The 19,892-nt window shown below is 44.1% G+C and overlaps 1 pseudogene; it reads right to left on the bottom strand.

The window, feature by feature from the left end:
* Positions 1-13,785: 13,785 nt before the first annotated feature.
* On the bottom strand, positions 13,786-16,528 carry LOC124965355 (heme oxygenase 1-like; annotated as a pseudogene).
* Positions 16,529-19,892: the final 3,364 nt, after the last annotated feature.

Raw genomic sequence — 19,892 nt, 5'->3', positions numbered from 1 at the left:
GGATCGTGTAAGTCATCTGTCTGGATCCTGAAGTTTTTTTCCTGCCATTGCCATCCATGTCACCAGAGGGGATTATTCAGCTCAGCAAGTGCAAAGAAGGCTGAATGCCACACCAGATGGTGTTTGTCTACACCATCAGAGCCAGGGTTACCTGGAAGGAGGGTGAGTCCCTCTGACCCCTCCACAGGGAGGTGTGGGAAGCTGGACACTGACTTAGCCCTGGGCACCCCCGGGCACTGCCTGGCTCCACCACTCATTTCTCTTTTAGTTACATTAAAGCTCTTATTAGGAAAAGACGACTTTTTTTGATAGACTGTTTGGTCCAAGGTAAAGTCCTAGATAACGACTTCTAAAGGGTCTTGCAAAGCATTTTCAAATTCCCACTGAATGCCAGCTGCAACCCTAGGTATGTTCCTATCATCTCATTTAATTCTCTCTTGTGAGATGTAATATTTTGCTCCCTTGAAGGTGGGGAATGTGAGACCCTGAGGCGAAGTAAGCAATGAGCTTGTCACCTTGGGTCGCACAGCAAAGCAACGCAAGTTCAAATCTGGGTCTGGCCTTCCCACAGTCTCTGTTCTCTCTATGACACCACACACTGAAATTATGGTGAAGTGCAGCCCACGAAATTACAGCCAGCGGAAAATGAGGCGCCAAAGGTGGTATCCACAGGTACCACTTGGCAGAACCTCCCAGGTAATGATGTGTGGATTACATTGATGCCCACAGCTCCACTGCAGACTGTGACCAGGGGTCAGTAGCTTGAGATACAAAGGCAAGGACACGGGCAGAGCACAGAAGACTGCAGCTGGTGGCCTGAGAGCCAGGGCAAGTCTCCACAGTGAGAGGCCGAGGCAACTACTGGTCTTATTTCTAGGGCTCAGCAACTCAGAAGGCTATAATTCACAGAAGAGTCCAGAACGCCTGAACGCAAGGCAGTAAAGATTGATGTCAGCACATCATGTACCCAGGCCAGCAGTGCTTCAACCAGGCCTGAGCAGGGTGGGGCTTCCTGCTCTGTTCCCCAGCCAGTCCAGCTCCCCTGTAGCTCTACTGAGGCACTGTCTGCTGTTCCCCCAGGAGGCCACATTCAAGGAGATCTTAGAGACCTGAGAGAAATTGTGCTTCCTGTCTCCAGTTGGTGGAGGTGGCTGGGCTGGGAACCTTGCTGTGGCTCCTGCACAGTCATGGACCTGTGCTGGGAGAGGGTCCCTGGGAAGGTCCCCAGAGGATCATGCCATCATCACTGTCTTGTGACCCTCCAAAAATAATAGAGCCACTAACACATCCCATGAGCTACTCAGTTAAACAGAAACCGCTCTGCAGTGAGTGTCCTGGCTCCCTGTTGTTGGAGTAGGCATTGAGAACGCACAGAGATCAAGCAACGTGGCGAGCCTCAGAGCTGAGTGTGCAGCTGACTCGCCTCCCTGTGCAAAACCTGGACTCTGACCCCTCCCAAAACCTGGGGGCGGGGTGCGGAGCAATAGCATGGGCCCCATGTTGGCACGAGATCCAAGTGTGGAGGTGAGCAGTCAGTTCTCCCTGTCTTGAGACCTCTCTACCTGTCTTTCTCCTGCTGTGCTGGCCTACACCTTGACACGGGACTGTTTGCCCAGCATGAGATCTAGCCATTCCTTGTTGGCTTACCAGGTCCTGTGGGTGGGTCCTCTTCTTCCATATCTTGTCTGTCTGAAACCCACATAAAGTGCTTGGCACATGGTACAGCCATCCCTCAGTATTCACAGCCAACTTTCCTTACAGCAAAAGTAATACATATGTCTATTTTTAAAATATAGGTATAAAGAAAAAAATGTTGCCTATTACACTTGAGCAATGATTAAGGCTAACTTTGACTTTATTCTCTCATGTTATTTTTTGTAAGTATTTTTATATAGTTGAAAAAATGTGCTCACATTTTTTTTTCAAGCTATGTACAGAGTGAACCTTTGTTTATAATATGAAGTACTCTTCAAAACCACGATTTTTTAAGGTCTGTCTATAATTCACTATTATCAGTAATCTCCTGGGTTGTTTTATGTTTGGTTTGTTTTCCTTTTTACACTATTATGGAAAATTATTTAATGAACATTCTTGTAATAAAATTTACATGCACATTTAAATATTTTCAAGTGACAAATTTCCAGATGTAGAAATTGAATCTTAAAAACATCTTAAAAGTTACAGTTTAAAAACCTTTAAAAATATGAAAGTGACATACTCTCATTGCATAAAATGTAGAAAATATGTAAAAGTCAAAAAAGTCATGTCACCTGGTAACATCTCTTCTAAAACAACCACTGATAATGTCTCACTTTCTTCCTGTGTTTTGTCTGTGCATTAAAAAGCACAATCAACCACTTCACATAATTTTGTGTTCAGTAGTTTTCATTTAGCATTTCTTGGTGGGATAACTCATGTTTGCTCACTATTTTCCCTCATTCCTGTGTATTCCTATTCTCAACCTTAAGGATTTTCCCAGAGGAAAAAAGAGAGCTACTTAAATGCTTCAGGAATTTAAAACAAGTCCCGCTTCTCTAGACACTTGAGGAGCTTCAGCAAAGCACTGGCAATGCTAAGGAGGCAGAGAAGACTAAGCAGGGCTCCAGTTCTCCCACCCTTGGGCCTGATCAGTCTAAACCCTGCTCAGTCTGAAGGCTCAGGCTCAGGTAGAAGGGAGGAGGGCCCCATCCTGCTGGGTTAGGGGAGAGGAGGGCCCCATCCTGCTCAGTGGCAATTCCTGGGGAGCAGATGGTACTGCAGAGAATAAGTCTTTCCACCCAGGGCATTTAGGGAGGCTGGAGGATGGTAAGAAGCCTCCCTGCTTCTTCTGGGCCTTCGGAGCCCCAGAAGTGGCATAGAGGCTGGGCCAGAAGGAACCAAGCAGACTGGGACTCTGAGCACACTGGAGGGAAAAATATATTCAAGAAGAAGTTCATGGTACTGTGTGTGGGAAATTCAGTGATGAATAAGATGGACAAGGTCCCCATCCTTTTTTTAAAATAGCCAATGCAAGGTTTTATTCAGAGACTGAGGAAGCAATCTGAGAGATGGGGAGGTATCTCAACTGCAGGGTGAAGAGAAACAGCAAATACAAAATCCCGGTGATGACCTCAGGGTGTCTGACACACCTTTCTTCCCTCCTAGCCCATGCATAGCTCTTTTTGAGCGAAACACCTCTCTGTCCTGGTCCAGGTGGACCTCTTGGCGCATGAGCAGAAAGCAGCGAAATAAATCCCCAACTCACTGGGATAAATAAGTTGTGCTGGACATTTTTAAACTTTCAAATTTAATCACAACACACATAAATAAATAGGACAAATAGCAACGGGGCTGGGACATGCAGCCTGGATTCAAGTTCTGCAGATTGTGCTGTCTTGTTCCTCAAGGGCCTCTCTTGCCCACTTTTCTCCAAGAATGGGAAGGGTTCAAAAAATCCTGCACCCCTTTTCTGGTGTAGGAGATTCTGGGACGAGGCTCACCAGCTTTTCAGTAGCACCTCTGATTTGTTAATAATGTCCTCCAACCATTAGTAAAGAGCAGAAAACCTTGGCCCCTAGGAACCTGAAGTTGCCCATACTCCCTAAAGGGTAGGGGTCTGCTCCATGAACCAAACTTTTCCATACCAATTTCCTGTCCAAGCCCTTGTCAGCAAAGGTCAGGCAATTGCACATGTGAGACAAACCTGGGCTCTTACCAACACAAACCACCAGAGAAAGGCCACCTCCCTTGCTCCTATCCAGAGTCCTCTCTGGGGTTTCTGGATGAATGTTCTTTTTCTGGCCTGACTTTTAGTCCTTTCAGGGTCATCCCCAGGAGTTAAGTCTCAAAGCCTGGGAGCCTCTCAGGATGGGGTGAGAGATTTGGTTATTGCTGATGTTTGGCATCCTTCTCCGAAGCCATGGTTTCACCATGCACACCGCCTGCACTGCTTAGGAACATCTTGTCCAGTCCCTTGAGTGACTCCGGCAGGTAGTTCTGGAAGGCAGTGAGAGCAGCACAGATGGCAAGCCCTCCGAAGCTGTGGGTGATGGGGCCAAAGTGTGTCAGGCAACTCTGCACTCCCGGCTCTGGGATGAGTGCTGGACGGCTGTTACCCAGTAGGGGGCGGTCCTGAGCCATCACATCGGCTAACTCCTTGCAGAAGTGCTCATCCGCCAGCAGTATGCTCTTGGGGCTGTGCAGTTCCCCGGGGTCAGCGTGTATTCCTCATGGGTACTCAGCGGCTGCCTTGGTTGTTAGCCCAGTGGAATTCAACTGCCATCTTTCCCTTCTTGCTTTTCTCTCCTACACACTTGCTTTTCCTCCTCCTCGCTTTCCACTCTCTCTAGCATGCACCTTTTCTCTTTCCTTTCTCTTTTCCTGTCATTTTCTTTCTTACCCTGCAGGGAGACACTCTGTTTGCCTAATAAATTCCCTTATGTGATTTCCCGTGTCCAGCATGGTTCTGTGGGATTCCTTACATTGGTGCCGTGACTTGGGATGGCATCTTCCACTGTCTCTTAAGTGAGTGGAACCCCATCTGGCGCCCCAGTACCCCCGGACAGGGCCCCACCTTCCATTCTGCCTGGATGCTCTGCTCTGCATTCATCACTGGACTTTAGGTTGGGGAGTCCTCTAGGCCGGTTCCCCTAGGCCGATTTATCTGGGACCCTCAAGGCGGCTGAGGGGTGGGGGTACCCCCAGCCACAACTTTTATAGTTATGGCAGGCCCCTATAGTTGGTCTTATCTGCCGGGTGGATTCCTGATTTTATGGTGGAGATTCTCTCTCAGGGTTGAAGCTCATCTCGCGCTCACGCACTCGTACTTGAAAACCCTGATATCAGGTCCTCAAACCCTTCTCGGCTTTTGCCCTGCACACATTGGTACTTGCATGATGACACAATCAATGTGCTGCCCCTCATTTCCAGCCCAGTACTCTGGCCTCAGGACGCCCTGGCCACAGACTCGACTGTATCAGTCCCCACCATGGAATCTGGGTCCTCCAATCTGGCAGATTCAACCCTGGGAACCCTTTGCCCGACCCCCCCCCCGCCCCCCGCCTTAAAGCCATCAAAATACGTTTGTGTAATGGCACACAGCTTCCGTGAGCAAGCCGGCAGATGGAAAGGGATTCCTTATCTTCAAGTCTCTTTCGTGTTTCTTGGCTCTTCCTGCAGGCTCAAGCGCCTCCAGACCCTGCTTCTCAGTCTTCCCCATGTAATATAAGCAGCCCCATTCCCCACAAGTAGTGGGAGACAATTTTTGACAATTTTCTGCGTCCAAACCTAAATTAATTACTAACCAGGAAAAAAGGTTAAAAGGACCTAAGCATCAAGTTTCTGCTAGAACATTTTAGCCCCTTTCAGATTCAGATCCAAAGTAAGCTAGACTTTAACTCATTTAAAGTTATGTTCAAAAGTTTGATGTTTGTTGTAAAGATTACTGTGATCTCAAATGGGAACTCAGCCAAAATTCAAGATAGCTATTGCACAAACTGAATGTTTTACTGTTGGTGATTCCATTTTGTATTTTCCTTGTAAACTCTAATTGTTGCCTGATCAATATTTTGCAGAAGTACTGCTTCAAGAGCAAACACCGTAAATTAACTTGGAATAGTAAGCCATCAGCTATAGGACAGATAATGTAAACCCCAATTAGATAAAAGGGAGTAAATAACTGTAAAGTCATAGACATTGAAGTTAAAGCCCAGTATTCTTGCTTTATGACTGGTGAGACTGACTTGCTTGATGGTTAAGATCAAACTTAGAGATTGAGATTAAGTACAGAGGTCAAGAAAAGTCCATATTTGGGTCTTGCCCTCAAAGTCAGCCTGAATCCAGGGAACAAGAGGACTTCTCTAAGGAGGTTTGCAACTCTGGGTCACACAACCTCCTGATCAAGGAGATTGATGAGGCCACTAGAGGAAAAGCCACTCTGCCTGCTGCAGAGGAGGGTCATGGAAAAAGGGAGACATCCCTGGTGCTTTCAAGGGAAGCCACCTCATCGAGGAGCCCCTGCCTAACCAATGGCACTAATGGAGCTAAGAAGCTGCTCTTAAGTTCTCTATGAGTGACCTCTGTGGGAACTCAGCTGACTCTTTAACAGACAGGAAGAGGTCACTTTGACCAACTTGATCTTAAACACCTAGCAAAACAATTAAAACCAAAATATAGCCATTCTTGGGCATTTAAAAGAAATAATACTTAAATGTAACTTAGGATGTACACTTGTATTAGCCAACTAGAATAAAGACTAAAAGCTACAAAAGAGATTCTTAGGCAAATGTGCCTGATAACTATCAAGAGAAACTGCCAGAGTCAGAAGTTTTAGTCAGTTTAAAGCCTACAGACACAGGTAGTAACAAGTATAGAGATCTCTACTAAATGTTGTGTTTACATTCCTGATAATCTGGACAATGTTAAAGTTCCCAAATAAAAGCCTTGTCCCCTCTAGCCTTTGCTAGGCCTTGTTATGGGAACAACTTCTCAGTTCTTCCACCCCCGATGAGGAATTATTGACTTTTGTCATCTTTATGATATGCATTGGCATGTTCCAGATTCTGCAACATTTATATTGTATCAATCTCATTTCAGTACTCATGTCTTTTTGTTCTTCTCTCATAGAAGCACCCATCCCCAGATGCCTTTACAACCTGCTCTTCCCCAACCAGACTTCTACCATAGACCCCTCAATTGACCCGATTTCTAAAAAGGGAACTCCAAACTGTTTGCCCCACGCTGCCCGCTTCCAGCTCGAAGTAGCCAGAGCGGTCATCACCCCCCTTTCCCTACAGCAAAGGAGTTCCTAAAATTAGAGGGGTAAATGAAGTCAGAATTGGGGACAGGCAGTTAGTGTAGAAATAGGGAATCAGTTAAATCGAGGAAATGAAGTCCATGAAAACCATCTGCCTCTGGAAGTCTGGAAGACTGTCCCTGGGAGAATGGACTTTTTACATCTCACCTGCAAAACCAGCCCCAGTCACTTAGGCAGGAAGGAGAGAGAAGGCTTCGGAAAGAACTGGAGAGCAAAAGATTTTCTTATAAAAACAGAAATGGGGGAATATAATGTTTAAAGCTGCTCCCCCGCCTTTCCGTTGCAGCCATTTTCCCCGCCTCCCAACCACTTGTCAATCTGTGAACATCCTAGCTAGCTATTGGTTCATCAGTCAGCTTGCACGTATCCTTCTCCGTTATTGGTCCTGTTTGCCTGGTGGAATTCAACTGCCATCTTTCCCTTCTTGCTTTTCTCTCCTACACACTTGCTTTTCCTCCTCACTTTCCACTCTCTCTAGCGCACGCCCTTTCTCTTTCCTTTCTCTTTTCCTCTCATTTTCTCTCTTACCCTGCAGGGAGACACTCTGTTTGCTTAATAAACTCCCTTATGTGATTTCCCGTGTCCGGGTGGTTTCCGTGGGATTCCTTACAGGCTGGGAACTCAGTGTCACAGACGCAGCCAAAGTCTCAAGCTGGTGCACAGCCTCTCCCGCCAACAGTGAGGTCAGCAGTGTCACTTTGGCGGCCTTCTGAAGGCCGGCGGGCGGGTTGAGCCCAGTCTACCCTAGCTTTCCCTGCAGACACCGACTCCTGTTCTTGGACTTGGCCAGTTCTTGATCACAGACTGGTCCAGGAGGCTCATCCCAGACTCATCCATGGCCATGGCGGAGGTAAGTGTGCACCAGCATGGGGCGGGTAGTGCGGGGTGTGAGACTTGGCGGCGGCAGAGTCGGAGGACCAGCACTACGGGAAGGGGCAGCGAAAGAGGCACAGCGCTAAGGGTTGGTGCGCTAGGCAGCTGGTCCCACCGAGCCAAGAGCCCAGAGGGCGTGGAGTCCTCAGCTGTGAGCGCCGCAAGGCTGGTCCAAGGAAGTGGAAAGCACCTGCTGCTGATGTCACTTGGAAAAGTTTGTCAACTGGTGCCTGGCGCCCACCCGCCCTACTCCCTCTGAGCGTGCCCTGCTCCACGCACTCCAGTTAAAGTGGCAGGGTGTGCCAGGTCTCAACAAGGTCCCTTTATTCATCAAACTTACAATCAAGTTGTCAGATTTTCATCTGCCAAAAATGAAAATCAGATGAAGTGACAGGCATGGCTTTGGCAGAAATGACTCTCATGCTCAAGTGTTAGCCAGGGGATGACCCAGAGGAAAGTCATCCCAGGCAGAGGAATACCTGGGACCAAGCCTTAGCGTGGCCAAACTTGGATGTCCCCAAGCTTGAGGGACAGAAAGGAAGCCACCATGGAGAAGGCAGTGAGAGGGGAGGCTAAGAGGTGACAGGGCCAGAACCAGGGTAAACTTGGGAGTAAGAGTCTAGATGTCATCCATGGGTATGGGAAATCATGGGAGGGATTATCACAGAAATGGGGCACAACATCTCTTACTCTTTGAAAATGCTCTGGATGTTCTGTGGAGGCTTTGTGGCGGGAGGGGCAATGGTCCAGGATAATGAAAATATCAGGTCAGGTGGGGATGTGGGGCCTGAACAGCTCTGTGGTGGGTTTTGGGGGCTGACTCTGTATGATCCTGGATGTAATGTGGGAGGGTGAAGAAGAGACAGGAATCAAGGATATAGCTTGGGTAGAGATTTAAGCAACTGTGTGGGTGGGCATGTAATTTACTGAGCTAAGAAAAGCTGAGGGGGAAATTGATAATGTCTGGGATGAAACTTCCTACTAATCCTGGGAGGTGAAGACTAGATTTGGATTTAATTTCACTTAAGGATGTAGAAAATGGACATCTCTAACCTCCCTGTCACTCAACAGTTTATGCATAAGTTCTTGCTATGATTTGAATAAGTGTACTCAAAAGCCCATATGCTAAGGACTTTGTCCCCAGCCCATGGTGCCATTGAAAGGTGTGGAACCTTTAAGAGGTGGGGGCTAGTGAAATGTAGTCTGGCCATCAGGTGTGCCCTTAAAGGGGATATGGAGGTCCCAGCCCCTTATTCCTCTTTTTCTTTTCCAGAACACAAGAGGAACAGTTCCACCACATGCTCCCTGCCATGACATGCTGCCTTTCCACAGGTACAAAAGCAATGGGGCTTTCATAGACTCTCTGAAACTGTGAGTCAAAATAAACTTTCTTCTTTTTTTTTTTTTTTGTAGTTGTACAACATGCATTTATTTTATTATTTATTTATTTTTATGTGGTGCGAGGGATCAAATCCAGTGCCTCACACGTGCTAGGCAAGCACTCTGTCACGGAGCTCAGCCCGGGCCCCAACTTTCCTCTTTATAAGTCGATTATATCAGATGTTTGTTACCGTAATGGAAAGCTAAAGCTGACTAATGTAGTACATGTCTCTGCAATATAACAGGATCATGTAATTACCATTATCATCTAATATACCAATAAATTACTAGAACTTAGTTATGCATGTTTTGGAATAAAATAAGGTATAAATAATAAAATATTTGGCCACTGAGCATTTGATTACTTAACATTTTGGTTAACCCGTATTTTTCATAATAACCACTGAATTGAACATATTTGCCTTAATTTCCTGTTGTTACCATAGGATATAATTTTGGCAGTGAAATGATTTGACTTAAACTTAAGAATATTCATATCATCAACATACATTGGAGAAATGATAGCCTCATTAACAAATGGTGCTGGGAAAACTGGAAATGCATATGTAGCAGAATGAAAATTAACCCCTATTTCTCACCCTGCACAAAACTCAAAGTGGATCAAGGACCTAGGCGTTAGACCAGAGACCCTGTGCCTGCTAGAAGAAAAGGTAGACCCAACTCTCCATTATGTCAGCTTAGGAACTGACTTCATCAACAAGACTCCTAAAGTGCAAAGGCAGAGTCAAGAATCAATAAATGGGATGGTATAAAACTGAGAAACTTCTTCATAGCAAAGGAAACAATCAAGAATGTGAAGAGAGAGCCTATAGAATGGAAGAAAATCTTTACCACCTGCACCTCAGGTACAGCATTAATCTCCAGGATTTATAAAAAAAAAACTAAAAAAATTTAACACCAAAAACCTAAATAACCCAATGAATAAATGGGCAAAAGAACTGAACAGGCACTTCACAGAAGAAATACGAATGATCAACAAATACAGGAAAAAATGTTCAACATCTCTTGCAATTAAAGAAATGCAAATTAAAACTATACTGAGATTCCATCTCACTCCAGTCAGAATGGCAATTATCAAGAATTACAAGATAAATGTTGGCAAGGATGTGGGGGAAAAGGTCCACCTATACATTGCTGGTAGGACCATTGCAAATTGGTACAACCACTATGAAAAGCAGTATGGAGATTCCTCAGAAAACTTGGAATGGAACTACCATTTGACCCAGTTATCCCACTCCTCAGTCTGTACCCAAAGGACTTAAAATCAGTATACTACAGTGATGCAGCCTCCTCAATGTTTATAGCAGCTCAATTCACAATGGCTAAGCTATGGAACCAATCTAGGTGTCCTTCAACAGAGGAATGGACAAATAAAATGTGATATATATATATATACACACACACACACACACACATATACATAGTGGAATATTACTCAGTCATAAGGAAGAATGAAATCATGGCATTTGCTGATAAATGGATGAAACTGGAGTCTATCATGCTAAGTGAAAGAAGCCAATCCCCAAAACCAAAGGCCAAATGTTCTCCCTGATATGTGAATGCTAACACATAATAAGGGGTTGGGGAGGGAAGCATAAATCTTCATTGGCTCAAACAAAGGGGATTAAAGAGAAGGGGTGGATTATGGAACTAGGAAAGACAATAGAATGAATTAGACAAAACTTTCCTATGTTCATACACGAATACACAACCAGTGAAACTCCATAAGAATGGGACCCTAATTAGTATAAGTTATACTCCATGTATGCATATGTGAGATACACTGTGCTGTCATGTATATCTAAAAAGAACACATTTTTAAAAAGTAGTTGTAAGTTATTCCACAATGTGATGAATTATATATGCATGTATTGTTGTTGTCACCAATTTACAGGCAAAAACACTGACTCAGAAAGGTTCAGATACATGCCAAGGTCAGCCAGTGGTGGAGCCACTGTTCTAGCATCTAGATCTAGCTGTCTTTCCAGGGCTCCCTCAAAGTCTTCTGTTCCTCTACAACAGGCAGAAGATCCCTTAAGATGAAAATGAGATCAAGTTACTCCCATGCCCTCCACCTTTAAAGGCTTCCCAGGCAACTTAACATAACTCAAGTGAAAGTTCTTTTCATAACCAACACGGCCCAGCAAACGATCTGCAGGTTTCCAGCCTCCTCCCCAGCTCCAGCCCTCAACCTACCTCATCACATCCTGACTGCATCCTCCACCCAGCATCGTGACTTCAGGGTCTGTGCACTTCCTGTGCACTCTACCTGGAGTGGTTTCCCCCAGAAACAGCCCCCTTCCCTCACTAATTAATGATTCTGTTCAAACATCACCTCTTCAGCAAGGCCTTTGCTGACCACTTTATCTCAGGACATCACATCTCACCATCTTCATGCATTCAAAATTATGTTATATAACAAATTGTTCGCTAGGCATTTCCCCTTCTGAAGAGAAGCTCCATGAATTCACATACTCTTCATATTTCAGTCACTGTATCCCCAGACTGAGTGTTCAGAAAATATTTGATGAATGAATGAATGGATGATAAACCTCTTGATTTGATTTAAAGGGCAGTAGTTGATTCCACGAGCTCAGCTCCTTGTTACCACAAAACTTATGCAAATTGTCCCTTGAGCATAGACAATCATGTCAAAACAGGTTCACTGAGAATGGCATCCCTCCTCTGCCCACACATTGTATACCACACTATCCCATATACCTACCGCATACATCCCATCTTGTACACCCAGCACAAAGCCTGTTCCCTTCCTTTTCCTAACACACAGTGATGAGGGGGAGGGAAGGATAGAAGTTCATTGGATTAGACAAAGGGGAATGAAGGGAAGGGAGGGGGAATGGGAATAGGAAAGACAGTAGAATGAATCGGACAGAGCTTTCTGATGTTCATACATGAATACACGACCAGTGAAACTCCACATCATGTCGAACCGCAAGAACGGGGTCCTAATTAGAACAGGTTGTACTCCATGTATGTATAATACGTCAAAACACACTCGACGATCTTGTGTACCTAAGACTAACAAATAAAATTGAAAAAGAATAAACAATAAGAAAAAGAATATTCATATATATTAAATTGTCTCTAAATCAGTCATTTTTGCCTTTAGTAGTTATTCTCCCCTCTAAAATTCCCTGCTTGTAGGGAACCTGACTTAAAACATTTGGTGTCAGGTGTGGTCCTAGAAGGTGAATTCCAGGGGTAGGATTCTTATGTTGGGTCACTCACCAGCCAGGTGGTAGTGAAGACCCACACCTTGTGGTAGGTAATATAGTCTGGCATATGTGGCTCCTGGGGTGACTTGACTCCTCTTCTTTGCAACTACATATCTAAGATCACCTTTATTTCAGTGTCCAATAACACGTTCCTCATTTCTATCTGAGCCCTCACCAGAAGCACCTTTAACAACCATTTTTCTACCATCAGCCCCTTCATGGAAATCTAGGCTTATCCTACCATGTACTTTAGAATTCTTCCCGTCTCTGCCAATTACCCAATTCCAAAGCCACTTTCACATTGTTAGGTATTTGTTACAACAGTGTCTCATTTCTGAGTGCCAAAATCCTAGTAGCAGCTCACAGCAAGCAGGAAAGCAGGACTTCAGTTCTACAGACACAAGGACCTGAATTCTTCCAACACCCAGGGAGCTCAGAAGAGAATACCAAGTGCCAGATGAGAGCTCATCCTGGCTGACCTGTTGATTTTATCCTGGTGAAACACTGAGCAGAGAATCTAGCCATGTTTTAAATTTTATGACCTGCAGAAACTCAGATAATAAATGTGTATTGCAAACTCGTAAGTTTGTGGTCACTTTGGAGCAATACAATACTGAAAGTGCTGGGGAGGAGACAGCTGTTGCTACTGAGAAGTCCAGTGAGGCCTTTCTGCTGTCGGTCAAAGTTAATGATGGGAAAAGATGTTAGAGAAACTGAATCACAAATGGTCATGAGGGCAAAAGGCAAAGGGAGTTGAGAATGGGCAGTAGAAGTTAGCCATGATGACTGTCAGTGATAGCTTGGAACCAACTGCACCATTGTGGATCCTAGCTTGCTCCTTATCTCACATCTTTGAAATTTCCTGAGGCTGGGAGCAATCAGCATCCTGGAGTTGTGGCTAGATGGAAGGAAACTAAGATGTAAAGCAAGAGGGCCTGGGTGGGCAAGGCTTGTAGCAGATACTGTTGTGCTCTGCCAGATGCTCTGGGGTCCTTTTACCAACTTGATTGGTGTTCCCTCCCAGCTGTTTTGTGTGATCTGGATAATTGTTTGCACTTGTGACCTTTCCCAAGGCTTGCCCTTTAGCAATTAAAGCCACGTCTCTTGGTGACTGGGAGTTATGCTGCAATCACTTCTGCCCCCAAGCAGTCCATAGTTCAGAACTAAAAGGTCCACTGGCTTGCCTCAAGCTTCTGTTGGGATTCACTCTCCAGAGTTCCCTCAAGCTGAAGCCAGTCTTCTTCTCCTCCTCCTCCCCTTCTCTCCCTCCTTCTTCCTCCTCCTCCTCCTTTTTTAATCAGATAGTGTAGTTTATTATTACACAGAGGTAGAGACCAAGGCCACAGTTCCGTTAACCCCCCCCAACCCTATGATAAAAACAACAGAACCAGACAAAATACATGCCACAGCTCAGGTTGAACCATGAACAAGGAGAGGCTCCAAAAAAATAAGACAAACACAAGACACAACATCTCTGCATATTGATATAAAAACTGCCATGCCCCATGGGAAAGCGACAGTGGCCATATCAAGAAGGATGCTGAACCAAGGGCACTGGGAGGGTCAAGACAGCTGCCACTTCTGGCCAGGTCTCCTGGGCTCTGCAGCAGGAACTGGGGATGCCAGGTCTGGAAGTTTAGGTCACCAGGTGTGCTTTCGATGGGGAAGTGCTTTCCCTCCAGGGAAAGAGGGATGGAGGGAGAGGGTTGGGAGCCCCTAAAACCTCCAGTGCTCAAGATAAGGAAACTGGCCAAGAGATCCCCCATCTCCAGAAAGAAAGTCCTTCTCTGGATAGAGTTCATCGCCCTCGGGGCCAGCACGCTTGCATTCACAAGGCATAAAACCCCATGGCCACCGTGGCCACCACAAAGCTGACAGTAAGGATCCATCGGAGAAGCGGCACCTGGGAGAGGCTCCTGAGCAGGGGTTCCCTCTGGGAGTCTCCGCAGAAATGGAGTCTTGCACCCTGCTGTCCTTGGTCCTGGGTCAGCAGCTCCGCAACTCCTCAAACAGCGGACTGTTGAACAGGAACGCTGTCTTGGTCTCTTTGATGACCCTCTACTTGACCTCAGGGGTCATCTCCAGAGTGTTCACGCACGAGCGGTAGAGCTGCTTGAACTTGGTGGTGCTGACGACCTAGGGGAAGGTGAAGAAGGCCAGGCCCTCTCCGGAGCTGGGCAGGTCCTTCTGAGCAATCTTCTTGAGGACCTGGTCACCGGACAGGCAGCTCAGGCCGCGAGTGTAGGCGTGGGCCACCAGCAACTCAGGCTCTGTGAGCTCCACCAGGTGGAGCCGCCCCACAGAGCGCTGTGTGGCTGGTAGGTAGGGGATGGCCTCCTGCCAGGGCGGCGGGTACCAGAAGGCCATGTCCTGATCCAGGGCTGCCCTGCAGTGCAGCTCCTCGGGGAAATAAAGGGAGGGCAAAAACCAGGTTGTCCTTGTTGCACTCCCTCGATTTCCCCCTCCTGGGCCACGCAGACGTGGTACAGGGACGCCATCCCCAGTTTGAAGCCCTTTCGGGTCACCTGGCCCTTCTGGAAGTTGTTCATAAAATTGACATTCTCTGCCTGGGTATGCACCTCCTTGGTGGCCTCCTTCAAGGCCTGGGACAGATCCTGGGGCTTACTGCCCCGCTGCGTGCGGTCCACGGCCAGTGGCTGGCTAGTGCGGGTGTTTCTGGCTGCTGCGGAAGAGCAGGTGGCGGTGGTCAAGTCAGTCTGCTTTGGAAGTCACATTCTTGTGTGGATCCTTCCCTGCCCTGTCTTGACTCCCTTCGCATTTGCTCCTGAGAACACCTGCTACGTAACTCTTGGGCTCTGCTTCTTAGAGAATCAGTCCAAGATGACACCTCTTCCTCCTTTTCATTTCTAAGCATGGTTGTTCTCAAAGTCACTGGGAAATGATTTCTAGTTTGAATAATCTAATAATCTTGATATCTGATAACCTTGAGAAAGTTAATAATATTGAATCCCCTAGAAATGATAAGAAAAAAAAATCTGTAACATGTTCAGAACAGATGCAATTTTTCTTCCAAATATTTTTATTCCTTGGTTGATTGAATCTGTGGGTCTGGAATCTAGAGACATGAAGGAACAACTATATAGTATATATGGCAGGCACTTTATACATAGGGCTTTATTATTGGATGCTAAACACACACTACATGACACAAATTTTACAGATTATAAATATTATTTTACATATGCTAAAAATGTAGTTGGTTGATGGGGCACAGTAGCAGGGAAAACACATTTGTTCTGTGCCAAAAAGTTCAGGATATAGTTTGGAATGTGTATTAACCATGTTTTCTAATTTCTGTATCTGCTTTTTTTTTTTTGGTGACAGGGCTTGAACCCAGAGGTGCTTAACCACTGACTGCCACCTGTAGTCTTTTTTATTTTTTATTTTGAGACAGGGTCTCACTAAATTGCATAGGGGTTTGCTAAGCTGAGACTGACTCTGAATTTGCAATCCTCCTGCCTCAGCCCTGAGTTGCTGGGATGACAGACACACACCACCATGCCCAGGCTTCTATCTGATGTTTTGACATTTGGGCACCTGCTGACTTGGGAGAGCCTGCCCCTCCCAGTCTCACCAATTCCTAGAGACAACCAAATATCATGCCCAAGAGCATGTCTTTAATACACAAACCAGCTAATCCAGAGCCCATATCCCCTGTCCACCTGCTTTATCTGGTTCTTACTTTTGAGATACACTAGTCTACCCTCACCTTCTCCCCTAATCATCCCAAGGCTAGGCATCAGACAAATAGGGGCAACCCCCTAGACCCCAGAGCCTGCTAAGTCAAACTAGCCAGTCCTAACACAGGCAGCCCCTTTTCCATTCCTGCACACCCATTCCTTTCCTAAGAAAATCCCAATCAAGTATTCCCAGGAGGTCCCTGTTCTTTTTTTTTTTTTTTAATATTTTTAGTTGTCAATGGATTTTATTTATTTAATTTATTTATATGTGGTGCTGAGATTTGAATCCAGTTCCTCATACATGCGAGGCAAGTGCTTTATCACTGAGCCACACCCCAGCCCGAGGTCCCTGTTCTTTGTCCCTGCCTCCAACTCACCCTGGTGTTTCCTTCCCCATGTGTCCCTTCATGGTGCACTGTGCCCCTTCCTCTTTCCAGTGACAGTCTTCTGATCTGTTGGCCTTACCATACCTGAATAAAACAAAAAGTCATTAAACTCTCACAGCAGTCTTGCAAAGGAAGCATTGTTCTACCCATCTTCCTGAATGAGGATAAGTAGCTTTTCAAAGGTCACAGCACTAAGTCTGAACTTAGAATGGAAACCTTGTCTAATTCTAAAACCCATGCTTTTCAACATCCATCATTGTACACACAGAAGACAAGGCAATACTGAGTTAATGCATTCTATGTGATTATTAAAATTGTGTATTTGATAATAGGAATTCAGAGGCAGTAGTGTGTTTTTCTCAAGTCCTTTATTTTCTACTTAAAATTAATTCATTAGAGTGAGAAAGAAAAATTCCCTTCTGTATCAGTTTCTTATTGCTGTTATAATAAATTACCACAAACTTAATGTTTTAAATAACTACAGTTTTGAGGTCAGAAGTCTAGAATGGGTTTTCCTGGGATAAAATCAAGGTAAAGTATTCATTTCCTTTTTCTTCCAGCTTTTAAAGAACACCAGCAATCTGGGGTTTGAGGACCCTTCCTCCATCTTCAAAGCCAACAGCGTAGCATCCTCTAGTTTCTTTCTGACTCTGACCTCTGCTTCCCTTGTCACCTCTTCTCTCATCCTAATCTTCCTGCCTTTTTATAAGGATCCCCTCTGATTTATATTGGATCTACCTGTGCTATGCAGGATACTCTCCCTATCTCAAGATTCGTAATTTAATCCCATTGATAAAAATCCCTCTTGCCATGAAAGTTAATATATTCACAGGTTCCAGGGATTAGGACTGGTATCTTTAGTCATTATTCTGCCTACCACAGCTATGAAGAAAACCTTTTATGAAATCCAAAATGCTTTCTTGGGGATTGGAAATGTAGCTAAGTGGTAGAGCGCACGCATGCTTAGCATGTGTGAGACCCTGAAGTAAAAAACCCAGCACCATAAAAACAAAAGCAAAGAAACCCCAAATGTGTTCTTAAATACATATCATTATCTTTCTATTTCTTTTCCATTTAATATCACTCCTTAAAAGTATTCTTCCAGTGCATATCCAAGGATAACCAAATTCATCTATTTCTATCAAATGTTACTATATGATATCTACTTTTTAAAAAAAATGGAATATGCCTTAGCGATTTTTCCGTCACCACATATAGAATACTTAGTTTCTTTTGAAGATATACAGGTTTTCATTTCAAGGATGCACTGTGAATGTATTTTGCCAATCTGGTCTTAGTGGATATTCAGTTTGGTGGACCCTGTTGCTTGCCTTCTTAACAAAATTTCTCCCCTTTTCATCTTAACATAATCTCAAGTCTGTTCAGTTATTTATGCCCTCTCCCCTGGTTCCAGAAGGGGATGCTGATTCACATAAGCCCATGAGAACTTGGCTTTATCCTGGTGATGGTTGTTGGTCAGGAATATACACATAACCTAACTGGATCCATCAGATTAGAGGTTGGAGCATGGAGTTCCTGCTTGGTGGAGAAGAGCTAAATTCTGCCTTCTGTCTTCATTTTCCCTCTGGACAGGTTCAAGGAAACAGGTAGTCATCTTGCAAGTGTGAAAAGACTCTCGAGACAAGAAATGGCAGAGCTGAGGAAAGACACAGATCCTCACTGACATCTTTGAGTTGTTTCTCATGTCACATTTGGGTTTCCAACCTCTGAACTTGCAATTACGTGAGGGACTAACTTTCTTTCTTTTTAAAGCTAATTGGATTTACAGTTTCTTTAATCTTCTGCATAGTAATAGATACAGGTTGTTAGGAGGATTTAATCCATAGTTGTGAAATGCTTAGGATGGTGTTTAACACATACTAAGCACTACATCAACTGTGTGCCAAATAAGTAAATAAAACAGAGATTGGTTTCAGTCTTTCTTTTGTTGTAAGTAATGATGTCATAAGCCTCTCACCATAAACCATTGGGCTTTCCTACCAGAATAAATAAAGGTTATATAATTAACAGAGAAATTGCTGCATCAGTAAGAATGAGCATCAACAAATTGTTCTTCAATGAAGTTGTTGATTCTACACCTCTACAATGGTGTGTAAGTATCATTTTCATCAATAAGTCATATTACATCTTTTAAATTTACTAAATATAATAGATTAAATATCATATTATTGTTTTATATTTTATTTCCTTGGTTGTGAGGGTATGCATTTTTGATGATGTGTGTTGCCGATCTTAATTAACTTTTGAAAATCGCCATTTAGAAATTCTAGTTTCAAATAATCAGAACCAATTAATTTTCTTTTTTAAAGATACTTATAAACTTTTAAACTTTAACAAATTAAAACAGCAAAAGAATTTAACAGCAAAAACTACTTGAAAGTAAACGTACTAACATTTATAAAAGCTATACAATGTCTACCTTGTATTATCTTGATTGACCAACAAGAAATCATATGAGGTGTATGTGGATAACAAAATTAAGACCATAAGAAACAGAGACCATTACCCTTTTAAAGTATTTACAGATAATTTAGTCATACATGTAACCTGATATTAAAGTTTAAAATTAACATACCAAATATTGCAAGAGTTTTATAGTTTATCATATAAACAACTTTATACATTTATTTATTAACCTATCAATAAGATTAAATGTCAGCCAGGTGTGGTGGCACACACCTGAATCCCAGTGACTCGGGAGGCTGAGGCAGGAGGATCACAAGTTCAAAGTCAGCCTCAGTAACTTAGCAAGACCCTATCTCAAAATAAAAAGGGTTGGGGATGTGGCTCAGTGGTTAAGTACCTCTGGGTTCAATCCCAGGTACAAAAAAGAAAAGAAAAAGAAAAGAAAAGGTAAATGTCATTTTTCGGTAGTCTTAAAAAAAAATGAGGGTTGGGGATGCAGCTTAGTGATAGAGCACTTGCCTAGCATACTCAAGGCCCTGGGTTTAATCTCCAGCACCACCACAAAAAACAACAAAAAAAAACAAACAAACAAACAAAAAACTTATTTTTTTTTATTGCTATTAAAACAGCAGTGGTTGCAAATAGTTATCTCTTGCTTTAAGAAAGTTAATGGCTAGGGATCTCAGAGGTAGGGAGTGGCTAGTGTACACTAGGCCCTGGGTATACTCCCCAACACCACATACACACACACACACACACACACACACACAAATCCTTTATCTCATCATTAAGAAAAGCATAAAAATTTAAAGCCCAGTGAAATTAGCAGAAAACTTATTCTGAATATTCTGAAACCTCAATCTTAAGTAATTAAATGTGAGACCAAAGCCATCTATTTGTTAAACTGTAATGTTACAAAACACAACTGTTGGACTGATTGACAAAGTAGGGGGTCCCAGTTAAAGGAATTTAAATAATGGAAATGAATATGGGGGAAAATCATCTGTTTTTTAAGAGAGTCTGGAGACCCCATATGTTACCAAAGTAGGGCTAGCCTATAAAAGTTGAGGCTGGG

This window comes from Sciurus carolinensis, chromosome 15 (assembly GCF_902686445.1).
Source record: "Sciurus carolinensis chromosome 15, mSciCar1.2, whole genome shotgun sequence".
NCBI lineage: Eukaryota > Metazoa > Chordata > Mammalia > Rodentia > Sciuridae > Sciurus > Sciurus carolinensis.
This window is presented reverse-complemented; position numbering and strand designations above follow the sequence as displayed.